Consider the following 12,983-nt stretch of genomic DNA (forward strand, 5'->3'; position numbering starts at 1 on the left):
TGTTGTAATGTCACATTCAGCAATATTCCTGCTACATGACGACGTTCTCTCTCGGTCTGGGCCACACAACTCTGTGATTGACGCTGTGGGAGGGATCATGTGATGGATGACATGCTTCGACCCATTTACCGAGGCATACCGCCGACCCTTCCATATAAGGGTGGTTGGGTAACCTAGTGGTTGAGGCGTTCGCACGTATTGCCGACGACCAGTGTTCGATTCCCCATATAGGTACAATATGTGAGTGAGTAGTTTAGTTTTACGCCGTGCTCCAAAATATTCCACATACATGGCGACCACAATGTGCGAAGCCCATTTCTGGTGTTCCCCGCCGTGCTATTGCTGGAATATTTCTAAACAGGGCGTAAAAGTACACTCATACATTCACTCCTGTCATTTGCCTGTGACATTGATATTGGTTCATGACAATCAGGTCTTAGACAGACCTTTAAGACTCCTTAGCATGATCTTTGTAGCTACTATTAAATATATGTAGAATATCATTTATGTAATCATAGTCTACACTGTATCGCTTCTAATGAAAGAACACAAGTAATTAAAACAAATATATATTATTGTAATACTTTCATATGAAGACAGAGAGTTACCTACCCTCCATATAAATCCGGATACCCAGGAGACAATATAAACTGGATGTAACTAGTGGCAGTCAGATCAACGTGTTTACTGACGGCTCGATGAACAGAAAAAAATGAACTAATCACACATAAACATTGAGGTACATACAATATGTTATCATTTATATTATACATATACACGTAACACATAGCCCGGCCACTGAGCATGGACATGACGACATTGTACTGCATATATAGAGAATCTCACCCAAGTGTCTACTGATATCAACTTTAAAAACGCCAGGTGATAAAGTTACAAACAACCGAGCCTTGCCGAGGAGGGTAAGATTATATTTATAATCCAAAATTATTCTGCTTTAGTTTTCCATGAAATATGTACATCACTCATCACTTTATTACCATTTGAATTGCAGTTCAGCAATGTCATGGCATTGTGACGTCATCAAGTTCATGAATTCATAGCATTTTGGGGGCAACTGTACAAAATCTACCGTCAAAACGATATCTTCTATCGTATGATATGGTCTGATCTCACACAAGCGATATCTCAGTTTTGGATGACAAATGACTCACTTGAAAACACGTAAGCGTAGCATTTTATTTACGTAGATACTTTGTATTTGTATTCACACACACACACACACACACACACACACACACACACACACACACACACATAAATAAATAAATAAAATATAAAATTATATATTTATAACTACTTATAACTACTCAAAAAAAAAGAAACGCATAGGTAGTATTTTTCTATGTGACCTTTCGAATTTGAATCATTGGTGTCTATGTAATCAATATATCTATGGTGAACGCTGTCTGCATTCATTTTCATTTGAATCCATTGTCATTGAGGACAACTCGCCAAAACGCACCAAAATCTATTTTCAGTAAATGCAACAAATTGTGAACGGGAAGAAATTCATGCGTTTCTTTTTGCACGCACATTCCATGCATCATTTCCAACAAAAGTCGGGAAATTTCAATGCTCTTGCGACAGTTGCAAGCTTAGATACGGAGTTAAAATCATGCCTAGACGTACTGAAGCTCAGCGCAGCAATGCGATTGGTTACTTGGAGGCTGGGGAGTCAACATCGGCAGCAACGCAGACAGTGGTGTCGCCAACATTTCCCCTGGCCATTGCAAAGGTGGATAACTGTTATCTTCAGTGATGAGTCACGTTACATGCCACGACGTCCCGTACAGGAAGAGGATAGATTTGGTAGTTGAAGTGTCATGGTTTGGGCTGACATCTCATACAGTGGCAGGACAGATCAAATTCAGGTCCAGGGCAATTTGACAGCTCGACGTTACCGTGAGCTATGCGTTTCGGACTAGTCCGATCCGGTATTGTGGTATATGGCCAGTGGGTGAGTGAATTTAGCTTAACGCCTCCTTTGGCAATATTCCAGAGGGGGACACAAATTATTCCCATGTGGGGAATCGAACAAGGGTCTTCGGCGTAACGAGCGAACCCCTCAAACACTAGGCTACCCCATTGCTCCTATATGGCCAGAGATACAGTATGGTTCAAAATTATTGAGAATAGCTAAAGCATTTCATATTATTAAACGAGAACAAATCAGATAAAACTGAATGTATTGTGAAAGTGAACTGACCTTTTCATGTTGTGTAGGTAACAATTTAATATTTTATCAAGTCTCCTTGAGCTTCACGGCACAGTCTAAGACAGGTAGGCATACTTCCTATCAGAGAGGTTAGTGTCTCGTGAGTTATGCTGTCCCAGTATCGGACCACTTCTCTCTTCATGTCTTCAATTTTTGTCAACCCCTTTTGATTCACACATTCCTGCATCATCCCCCAAATGTTCTCAATGGGATATAAGTCAGGACTATATGCAGGAAATGGTAATGCAGTCACATTTTTCTCCTGAAACCACTGCTTGGCATGTTTTGCGGTGTGTTTAGGATCATTATCTTGCTGCAAAATCCAGTCATTTCCATAAAACACATGTGCACATGGAAGGAGAAAATTATCTAATATGTTAGTGTAGCGTTGACTTGTCAGGTTTCCGTCAAACACACACAACGGGGTCGTTCCTAATAAGGATATCCCTCCCCATACATGAAACTTTGGGCTGTATTTAGGTCGTCGATACAACGGTGCTGACGCAGACTTTGTCCATATTTTCACATTATTGGGATATACCCATATTGAGCTTTCATCAGTGAAAATCACATTTTCCCAGTCAAAGTTTTCATGTGCCAAACACCACTCAACACGCCTGTCTTTATGTTCTTGTTTCATGAGAGGAGAAGGAATTCCAGTCTTTTTCTCCCATCCAAGATCAATCAAATTTCTTCTAACTGTAGATTTTGATACAACTGTTGATCCCCTTTCTGTCATTTCATACCTGATGTTGGAGATGCTTGCCCTTTGCTTTTTAGACGCTAAAATTCCCAGCCGGACGCGATCTGAGAAGTCCAATTTTCTGGGTCTCCCTGCTCCTTTCTAGTGCCCCAAATCCTTTCCCTCTTTAAAATTCTTCCTAATCCTATACACAGTTGAAAGAGGAGTTCCTGTTCTCTCTGCCAATGTATTTACATCATCAATTCCTTGATTACACAACTCAAAAATCAACCTTCTTTTATCTTTAGCAGACATTGTTGACAGTGCTGAGGAAAATGACGTCTGCTACAATTTCAGGGGAGGTAACTCTAATTGTACTATACTCAGTAGGCCAAGATGAGTTACCTCCCTTACACCATTACTTAGTTTTAAGTATCAGTGAATCAGTTGAGGTGTTAGGATAGCTCAAAGTAAGAAGAAAAATTCTCAATAATTATGAACCAGACTATATATGTAGTGTTAACCTGCGGGTCCACTAGTGCAAGTTCGGTCAGGTTTGGTTGTTGTTTAAAGCCGCAGTCGGCAATATTCCAGTTATATGGCGGCGGTTTATAAGCAATCCAGTGATGAAAGGCATAAACATCTATCTACTCAACTGGGATGCGATGACATAAGTCAGCCTATTCAGTGATCCCGTTACTTGCCTCTTAAAAGTATGTACCATCGACTCTCCTTTTGCAGCTATTTCTTATAGATTTGGAAGGGGTTTTGTCGCTTCTATTTGCGGAAGACCAACTCTAATCCGGAATTGCTGCCTGAAATAAGTCGATGTACTTTGGCCCAAAGATCACGAGAACAGGGAAGCCCTTGTTTCCTTGACCACATTGCAGGCCAAAAACTACACGGGAAGGCGAGTAAAAGTCCGGATTTATACCTTCTTTAGATTTTTTCCCACTGGAATACAATTTAATTCGAGCACACACTTAATTTACCCCGAATCGACCTTTGCTTGTTAATGCCTTTAATACCAGACGCGAAGCTGGGTAATATCCAAACCAGATTTCTATTTCTGAATCAGAATCAAGGAACGCTCGACACGTAAGGGTTTGACAAGGACAGGTAGGCTCAGAATCAGTGTGAATAGTTTAGGCTGTGCATCCCTGTCAAACAGTGTTCCAGTAAGATGTCATCATAAAGCATATTGACAGTTAAAGAGACAAATGCATACTTGTTACTTTGTCACAAAGTATGAACACGGCAGTACGTTGAAATCCACTCACATTGACACATATTCAAGTCGCTGCTGAAATTGTGAATAACGTTTCACGTAACTGTGGCGCTCTAACGTGCGCGAACACACATACACATACTTAATTCTTAGACATTACCTGGAAAACTACCACTGGTGTACATCATCTTGAATCCTCTGTCTAATAAAGTGAACATCATTGATAGCTCTACCCTCATATATCTGCCTGAACTTCTTGTTGTGAAATTTGTCTTGGCTGTGCAACCCTCATTCAATTGTCGAGTGGGTGGAGGGATTCCTAAAACCAAAATGGATTCAGTGAAACTGATATGATTTGAACTGATTCCTAAAGGCAATAATAGTAATAAAATAAAACATGCTTACTTAAACATGAACCTGTCGATAACATCAATTCACAAGAATCGCCAGAATGAATGTTAGTGCACAGTGCACACGCAAATGTTCAGAATATTGTGAAAGCTGATTATCTTGACAGAACCCTGTTCCTGAATCCAAAATGGCGTTGGAACAGGGGGATTTCAACGTTTCGAGTAGGTATCTACGTCGTCTTGGGATGTAAACTGAAAAAAGGCCCAAGGTCAAGATATTGTTACGAGGACGAATTTATATTGTGCAGACACGTTGGAGAGCTCTACTATTCCAGGGACTAGTGTTCTATACTGGTTGTGACAGCTTTTGACAGGAAGGATGACAATATATGGTTGAACAACTTCTTTATTGCTACGAGAGCAACACAAAAGCTGTTTATCCATAAATTGTCATCCTTCCTTAAGAAAGATTTGACAGTTCTTTGCGCCCACAGGGCAGTCATATGTAAACTCTTAAAAAGAAAGAAAGAAAAGAAACGCACAGGCTGAAAATATGAAAATGTATTGAACGTATATAGTGTATATAAATCAGTTAAGCTGGGACATGGGTTAATGAAATTCGACAAAGTGGTGAACATATCGGATGAACCGGTTTTTGACAGGTATTTTCTCAGCGGCAGGAGTAACCCAAATCATGTGAGTTTTGTCAAGTTCCAAACAGCATGTCCAAAAATGCAAAGCCGCATGGGACTCTCTAAAGGAGAAAGTTTACCGAGGAGTGACAGGCAAATTGACAGCGCGGGCGTTAAAAGACAGGATAATTATTTCATGGGAGGAGATATCAGTGGAAGGAGTACGTAAGAGCATTTCTGCTTGAAAGAAAAGTACGCCTTCGTTTAGTTGTGGGGGAAGATTTAGGCCACGTTGAACATAGACTGAAATAATGGAATTTTCCCATGATATTACATTGTTGACATGCTGTTTTGAATTCGACAATGCTCGCCTAATCTCTTAGATCTCTTGCAACCAATCTCTTAGATATTTTGAAGACTCGTTGATAATACCCTAGGGTTACTCTATGAAACGCTCTAATAACTTTGGTTTATCTATCGATGAGAAAATACACGTCTCAAAACGATTTACGTATTTTTTTTTTGACACCCGATATGTATTATTGTTGTTGTCAGCAGTAATTGTTCTAAGACCAGGCACATGTCCTGTTGTGTCCGTTGCTGTTGCAACGACGACCTTGGGTCGAAATGAAGCGGAACATCAATACTATAATTGAGGTATGGTGCTGTGGCGGACGTTAAAGTGTCTTGCACCGGCACATCGGGACGTCCCTGCTTCCAAACGTCCAATAGCGATACATGGTTACATTCATTCTTGGCTTTTGTTCTATATCTGCGTTCACGTCATAAATTTCGTTATGAAAGGATGAATTTGACTTGGACTTTTATAGTCGATGTCTGTTCTAAAGTTTCACTTTACACGTGTTCGGCGTGAAAAACTTTGCTCTGCATGCACTTTTTGATGTACTGTTTTCAATGTTTATGGCAATTTAAGATTTAGGGTAACTCGTACTAGTCTTGACCGGAAGACATTTTGTGAAAGTAGAAACAAATATACGAATACTTGTCGGAAATTCAAAGTCAATTTGCGTAGGCGTAAGCAAGACTAACTGGTGAATTATATGAGCATCGCGTCATTATTCTGGAAAGAAATACGATCCCTGAAATCTGGAGCCCATGCTAAAGACACCATATCCAAAACACAATAGCTTAATCATGTTAGGAAGATTTTCTCAAATCGAACAATATTAGACGCAGAAATTGATGACATGCAAAATGATTTGACCGAATGCTATACTGATGTTGATGAACTTGTTCTAGATTCACCTGTTGTTGAAAGCGAAATATTTGAAGCAATAGATCAGCTAAAAAGGCGGAAAAGCAACAGGCCCAGATGATATAAGTATTGAAATGCTAAAGGGTTCCAGATTTACAGTTATGCCTTTCCTATGCAAATGCTTTAACACGTTATTTGAAAAGGATGTTTTCCCCAAATGTTAGTCATGTTCCAAAATAATTCCCCTACATAAAAAGGTGACCGTAATGACATAGATAACTAAGGGGTATTTCAGTGATGAACATACTAAGAAAAGTGTTTACATCAATACTAAATAATAGAATTTCTAAATGGCTAAACATGCGTGATAAGAGTTCTGAGTTTCAAGCTGGCTTTAGCAATATACTGCAATGTGAGATCATGTGTTCGTTGCAGGGAAGGTGTGACGGATCTCTTTGATTTGCCCTTGAAATAGCTTCAAATGGTAAACATGGCATCCAGATGTTTCCAGATGTAATAGAAGTTTTGATGTTACTGTTTGCAGACGATGTCATTTTAGTATCAGATACTGTGGCTGGTCTCCAAAGGCAACTGAATATTCTAAATGCATACACAAATGAATGGAAATTATCTGTGAATCTAGATAAAACTAAAATTGTGATCTTTAGGAAAGGTGGTCCAATAGCGTTGAAAGAAAGATGGGTATTTAATGGTCAGTTGGTCAATGTAGTGGATCATTATTCATATTTAGGAATCTGGTTTTCATGTTCTGTGAACTTGAACAAATGTACCAAGGAATTATCATTGCGTGCAAAGAAAGCCCTAATCTGTGTTATTTCAATTGTTCATAAAGCTGGATTCATGCAACCTAACATATTCTTTAAACTCCTTGATACCCAGATACAACCAATTTTATTATACGGCTCAGAGGTATGGGGATTCCAGCAGTATGAATGTTTGGAGAAGTTCACTTATTAGCATGTCAACAATTTCTTGGTGTTGGGTCTTCTACACCACATTGTATGGCATATGGTGAATGTGGTAGATACCCCTTATATATTAATTCAATCTTCTTCATATGCACGAACAGCGTCTTCCTAAATAGCATACAATATGCTTTTACATTTAGATAATATGGGGGAAATTACATGGGTAAAGCATATAAGGAATCTTCTATTTTCCCATGGTTATGGTTTCACATGGTTATGTCAGCCATTTGGAAGTGTAGACTTGTTTCTTAAGGAATATAGAACGCGGTCTGCAAATATGTTTTACCGGGAATGGCATTAAACTTTAGAAGACAGCTCATGTTTTGCTTATTACAGAACTTTCAAGACGTTACGCCAACCAGAAATTTATTTATCGATACTCACGACTGAAACTTTAAGGAACCATTTTATTAAATATCGACTAGGTTTATTAGACCTTGTCGAAAATAAGGGAAGAAATATGCCCATTGCAAAATCGAAACGAATTTGTCAGTTATGCAATATAGAAATAGAAAATGAAATTCACTTTGTGTTCGTCTGTCTGTTTTATAATGACCTTCGAAAGAAATATATTAATGATCATTTGATAAAGATGCCGCCATCGCAAGCTTTCGTATATGTGTTAACTGCTAAGAATGAATCTCAAATATTAAACCTTTCACTATATATTAAACATGCATTAGTTAAAAGGAATGAATTACTTAAAGAATGTGCTTCTCCCTGTGTGTAACTTTATGCTATATGCATACTCTCTTGTATATTTGCCGGAGGCCTTTTGTACAATAAACCTTTGGACTTGACTTGACTTGACAAACGTTTACTGACACATTTGGGATGCGTGCAATACACACTAACAACGACATGATTAACGAGATTCAAACACAGAAACTTAATGACGATTGCTGTGGAAATACATACATGAACTGCTGAAAACGCCTGTGCGTTTCTTTTTTTGAAAAGTGTATTACTGGTTATCAGTAAATTACCTCAACTAAAGCCATTCACAATTGTAGTGACCTACGTAAATACTACGATTTATCCAGGGTTCAGCCTAACCGCACCGTGATGAGTTTGGTTCGAATCTCTTATAATGTCTTCCAGGTTTGTCGGCACCAAAGACAGACATCACTAGCAACATTCCTCAAGCATCCGATTGTCAAGGCGTGACGTACTTCAGTATTGTTCATTGAATGACTTTAGTGTTACGCCACACTCCAGCGGTCTGTACACAATCCAGTATGGACCAACAGCATGTGCATCGATGGACTGGGGACTGATGACGTGTGTCAACCAAGTCAGCCAGCTTGAGCACCCGATCCCGTTAGTCGACTCTTACTACAAGCATAGTCGCCTTTAGTAGCAAGCATGGGTTGGTGAAGATCTGATCTACCACGGATCTTCACGGATCTCAATATTGTTCAAATAGGCCTTTATACACCATACAATTTGAATAGCATTTCAGAATATTCACCTACCGTCAAAGATAATCACGTGGTCGTATCTGCACAGAAACCCGTCCTTCCCATTAAAATCAAGGACAACAGCTTGAATCCTCTCTCCTTCCTTAGCGGTGATATCAAATGTGCATCTGAGTTTTAACGCATCATCAAGCAATCTATTTAGTCTTGACCTTTGCGTCTCACATCTGAAACAATCATTTTTAGGAATTAGTTTCTGAACATCATAAGCAGCTTGAGCATGAGCAGTTTGTAGTTCTGCAGTATTCCATCTCTATGCCTGTAAAATGTTCTTGTCCAAACCAGACAATCCAGTGACTGATATCATGAGCCTCCATATCATTTATTACGTCAGCTTCCTCGTCTGACAAGCCTCAGCATCGCTTGATATGAATACGTTTAAAGTCTGACAGCCGAGTGAGTGAATTAGGATTACGCAGCTTGCGCTTGCAGACGTTAAAATCTACAGGCCCTAAATGAATCCTAAATGAAATAGGACGTGACGAGCGAACGATTAACCACTAGTAACATATATTACATTTATGATTACACTTTCTTGGTAAAGTACAATTTCTGGGACTTTTTTCAGTTCAGTCCCATTCGGAATTCGAACGCGTACCCTCGGAGTCAAGCGTCTAATCGCCATCACACGTTGGCTACCCCCCGCCCCGTGGTAATCCTTGACGGTTACAAACGGTTATAATTAGCTTGTCGACAGAAGGATTAGGCTGCTATATACGGTATATACATACTCCGTTATATGTCTGGGGTAGCATGGTGATGTTATGTATTTGGGTTGTGATCCAGCCGTTAACTGCCGGGAACCGCAAGGACCATCACTTGTAGATGTTACTGGGTAGACTTTGACGACATGAAAAGAAGGCGTGGTTAGAAATCTGACATATTTTGTTTGTTCATTTGTTTTGTATCTTTATATGATGCACTCAGCTATTTGCGGTCTGTATATAACTAGACAGTCCAGCGCTTATACAATGAACGTCGATCTCTGCATTTTGGAAAGGATGACATGTGATTAGTTATTATCATTTATGAACAGACTGTTTTTGGACTTGAACAAGCCTGTAAGGTAATAATAATTCAAATGATAATTTCAAAAAATATATATTTTTTATATATATTGACTGAAGTCCTTCACCAGGTGAGTCTCTTTAAAGGATAAAATTACTGCAAAATGCATGGGTTTATCACTTGCTGCAGCCTTGGTTCAAACCTAATGAACGATACTGCTGTATGGCGTCAGTGAAAGGACTTAGGTTTCTCTGTCCATGAAAGCATGTATACTTACCATGTACACTAAATGTACGGGTGGCTGAACACAATAATACCCAAAGAAGAACCAGATATAGCCCATGTCGCCATGTTGTTTCCATGGTAATAGTATGTCCGAGGCTGAGAAGGCGGTATGATACTCCTTACGCTCTATCTGATGATCGTTGCCTGTGTCGACATGTCCTGGATTCCATGGAAGGAGGTTGATTAAAATCTGGACCTTCCGTGGCGTGGCGTGACCAGACGACGTTATTAGCTATTCACTCCATCATCGACAGTCAAACTAAGTTTCCCTGATGATTCGCGCACATGCGACAATAACGAGTAGTCACAAACCACAAACACACAACGAAATAACGTTACTGTGGCTCGGGCTGGGAGCAGTCTTGGTGCATGAATTAGCTGGTTATGTGCAAAAGAGGAATCGTTAAACGAAACAGGATTTGATAAGTACAGAGGCGGAGTTGTTTCAAAGGCATTCAGAAGTTGGTGGAATCAAACTAAAAATGCTTTATGGTTCGACTTCTTTATGATACAAGGTCACAAGGTTGTGACCTTGTATGATATAGAAGTTGAACCATAAAGCATTTTTAGTTTGAAGTACAGAGGCGTTTACGATAGTGACCCACATTTCGATTTGTCGGGAGGAGCTATCATATCTATATACAAACAAATAGCAACCTAGAAGATTTCTCTGGAGATACATTGTGCGTTTGTGTCCTCGCTTAGTTCATTCACAGGTTTTCACAAGAGCCGACGGCGTCAGTTTCAAATGCATTCCCGTGCTTCAAATACTCACTAACACCCGGAAATTGACCAAAGCATGATGTTTATCGACACTGTAAACCCAAAAAGTAAATCAAAGGGTTTTACTGTCTGCACTCGTTAAAACTGAGCACGGGTACAGCAGTGAAGTGTCATCAGCTTGCCGTTTCAGCTGGCTCCAATGGTAGCATCTATAGCTGCTCATTTGTGACGTCATTCTGACTTTACGTCACAAAATTATTTGAATGACATCACCACTGCTGATGACACAACAAAACAATTGCTGTTTCTACGTGTCAACACGCAGCACATAGTCTTGTTGTTTCCGGGAATCGAACAGCTTTTGATCATGTTTTCCAACCAATCAGATTACAGAACACAATAGCGCTTGGTTTACAATGATCATTTAATAAACCTTCCGGACAATTTAAAAGGGGTGCGGTGTTTAGTTATACACCATACTCAGCAATATTCAAGCGACATGGCGACGGTCTGTAAATGGTAGGATCTGTACAAGACAATCCAATGATCAACAGTGTACCCCGCCCTGATATTGAGGGGATGTTGCTTAAAGCGTCCAAAGCTAAAAACACTCACTCAGTTTTTATTGTTACAACTAACTTAGCGATGTAACGAGCTCTTCTATTATGTCCCGGCCACTTGCTATACATTTAGTTAAACAGCGCTTATAACGAACTTAAATTAATTGTCCCTTTTAGTCCGTGATAAACGTAGTTTACTATATTTCCAGATTATTAATGAAGCGAACTGAGGGCAATATTCCGTCCGTATAACGGGGTGAAACACATTAGGTGTTGCAACCATACATTAAATTATCGCCACGTATTGCGTTAAGTGTAAAATTGGTTTTGGTTTTGTTAAGCACAATGTCTTTGAGAGTTTTTCGTGGGTTTTCATGAGCTGAACATTCATTGAGGTAGTATTGAACTGTTTCTCGGCAGTGTAAGTTACAGCTTTCACACAGAGAAGAAAACCCTTTATCTAAAATGCTTTTATATGCCTGTAATCCACAATGTCCTAGTCTGAGGCGACTTAAAACAACTTCATCTTTGCGACAATGCCGACGAATTCTAAAATGTTTGTTTACTGCAGGACAAGTAGAGTACATGTTTCTACCTGTAGTTTCATTGCCCCATGTATTTTACCAAGAGGCATTTATTGACGATGAAATAACAAACCAGTAATCTCTTTGAATGGGCTTAACTGAGTGAACATCTCGATGCGGTCTGTTGTACGCCATCTTAGCAAGTGTGTCAACTACCTCGTTCCCAGCTACATCAGCATGTGCAGGAATCCAAACAATATGACAGCTGATGTACATGGAATTTAGAAAAGTATCAAGATACAAGACGTCGTATATAATGTCAGTGCGTGGACCTTGGACACCTGGTTGAAGGGCTTGTATAGCTGATAACAAATCAGTAAGAATTATTGCTTCGTGTTCATTATCTTTTACCCATTTAAAGCTTGAAGTATGGATGTCAATTCTACTGCAAACACAGACAGATGATCAGTCAATCTAAAGCTTTTGGATAAACCAAGTTTGGGAATATGAAAGGCCCAACCAACATGACCGGTTCTGAGATCCCTTGAAGCATCAGTGTAAATATGAGTAAAATTACTATATTTGGCGTGAATGTAGTCTTGGGTTTGTTTACAAGCTCCGATAAATCATGAGAAATGGAGGAACCATTTTGAGATTGAGCAGCATTCAGCTGAAGATTGTTCAGCTCGTACTGTGATGCAAATTGTAAGTAATCCAAATGGTGGTTTTCCATGATTCCAATCACACATGACATATTTTCAGTAAAATGAAAATCAAGTGAGATGATGCGCGCGCATTTGACCTTCAGTTTTTAAAGCTATTGAGTGGGCACACCAAGAACAGAAATTCGTAAGCCCGGGTTGGGAAGGGAGGGCACTTGATTCCTCCGTTCCTGACTTTAACTCATAGAATTATCATCAAACTTCAACTTACTGGTAAGTCTCGTTTAAGTTTTAAATTCTATTTCGTTAAAGTCTACGTCAGTACGTAATCACGTGAGATTTTAAAGCAATGTGTCCATGGACATATAAAAGAATAAACAGCATACAATGTGTTCATTGTTCACTTCACA

The 12,983-nt window shown here is 39.4% G+C and overlaps 1 long non-coding RNA gene across 2 annotated transcripts; it reads right to left on the reverse strand.

Annotated features, from left to right (window-relative positions):
* Positions 1-3,963: 3,963 nt before the first annotated feature.
* Positions 3,964-10,433, reverse strand: LOC137277891 (uncharacterized). Of its 2 annotated transcripts, none has more exons than XR_010956632.1 (4): positions 10,115-10,433; positions 9,543-9,651; positions 8,809-8,978; positions 3,964-4,465 (listed from the first exon to the last, which is right to left on the reverse strand). It is a non-coding gene; the product is annotated as an uncharacterized lncRNA (long non-coding RNA). The 2 variants fall into 2 exon arrangements; XR_010956633.1 differs by having other exon boundaries at positions 10,097-10,433.
* Positions 10,434-12,983: the final 2,550 nt, after the last annotated feature.

This window comes from Haliotis asinina, chromosome 3, assembly GCF_037392515.1.
Source record: "Haliotis asinina isolate JCU_RB_2024 chromosome 3, JCU_Hal_asi_v2, whole genome shotgun sequence".
NCBI lineage: Eukaryota > Metazoa > Mollusca > Gastropoda > Lepetellida > Haliotidae > Haliotis > Haliotis asinina.